The following is a 1,601-nucleotide window of genomic DNA, read 5'->3' as shown; positions in this document are numbered from 1 at the left end:
CGCCCACACGCTCCGGGAATTGAACCAGCATCCTCCTCTACAGCCGCGCTCCCATCGTCCGAGAGACTCACCAGCGACCACAAAGCTCCCGTCTCATTCAAACGGGAATAAAACGTTTAAAAAGTGTTCAAAAGTCCAGGTCAACGATGAGTTTGTAGTGCAAAAGAAACAAAATCCACTTTTGTCGATAGATAAACGAAATTAAATCAAAATTTTGAAATGTAAGGAGATAAAACCGTCTGGATACAAACACACAATAGTATAGAACAGGACTGGAGCATTAGTGTGTAGAAAAAATTGACAAAAAAATAAAAAAGTAAACGAATATTATGTTCAGGTTTGCGAAATTGAAAATTCTAAATTCAGCAAACAAAAAAAAAATTATGAACACATTCCATGCGGTAGAATTGTGTTGTTTGAAAAGAACGAAAAACTTTGTCTATGAAAATGTGGGTCAAATTCTTATAAAATTTGGATGAAAAAATAAATAAAACGTACACACAAAAAGTATAATAAATATAATTTCAGGGCTAATCCAAAAGATTGTCCAAATATTTACAGTAAAATATCAAAAATCACTGACAAAAAATATATCAAAACATTGTAATTCCTGATGCACAGAATCCAAAATGTGTGTCGAAAAATTTCACAGAAAAAATGTTAAACTGTATTCCTTGAAATAGCAGAAAGAAACCAGATTTTGAGGCAGAATGTTGAGAAAATTTGCAATAATCCAGGTTTGATGAGCGGAAAGTGTCGCAAAATGAGCAAAGAGGATGAGGAAATTGAAGTATTGTGCGTGTAAAGTCCAGATTATGTCCAGATGCGTCCAGATGTCCAGATGCGTCCAGATGTGTCCAGATGTGTCCAGATGTGTCCCCTGAGAATGTTCCGTCCTCCGTCCTCTCCGTGGATACTGCCGACGGATCACTGAGCTCCACCAGCACATCGTACGGGTGGGCAGGACGGAGAGAGAGAAAGAGAGAGAGAGAGAGAGAGAGGAGGGGGTGTTTGTGAGGGAGGGAGGAGAGAGAGAGAGAGAGAGAGGAGGAGGAGAGAGAGAGAGAGAGAGAGAGGAGGGGGTGTTGTGAGGGAGGGAGGAAGAGAGAGAGAGAGAGAGAGGAGGGGGTGTTTGTGAGGGAGAGAGAGAGGGAGAGGGAGGGAGGAAGGGGGGTTTATGAGGGAGAAAGATAAGGATAGAGGGAGAGAGGAGAGAGAGAAAGAGAGAGAGAGAGAGGGAGGGAGAGGGAGGGAGAGGGAGAGGAGAGAGTGAGAGGGAGGGAGGAAGAGAGAGGGGGTGAAAGAGGGAGGGATGGAAGGGGGGCTTATGAGGGAGAAAGATAAGGATAGAGGGAGAGAGAGGGTGGGGGATGGAGAGGGAGGAAAGAGAGAGAGAGAAAGAGAGGAAGGGAGAGAGAGGGAGGAAGGAGGGAGAGGAGAGAGTGAGTGAGGAATGAGAGAGAGGGAGAGGGAGGGAGGGAGGGAGGAAGGGGGGTGAAAGAAGGAGGGATGGGGGGCTTATGAGGGAGAAAGATAAGGATAGAGGGAGAGAGGAGAGAGAGAGGGTGGGGAAGGGAGAGGGAGGAAAGAGAGAGAGAGAA

This window comes from Boleophthalmus pectinirostris, unplaced genomic scaffold (genome assembly GCF_026225935.1).
Source record: "Boleophthalmus pectinirostris isolate CB_2022bp ecotype Guang Dong unplaced genomic scaffold, ASM2622593v1 HiC_scaffold_4, whole genome shotgun sequence".
Classification (NCBI taxonomy): domain Eukaryota; kingdom Metazoa; phylum Chordata; class Actinopteri; order Gobiiformes; family Gobiidae; genus Boleophthalmus; species Boleophthalmus pectinirostris.
The sequence above is the reverse complement of the archived record's forward strand: the minus strand, read 5'-3'. Positions refer to the sequence as shown.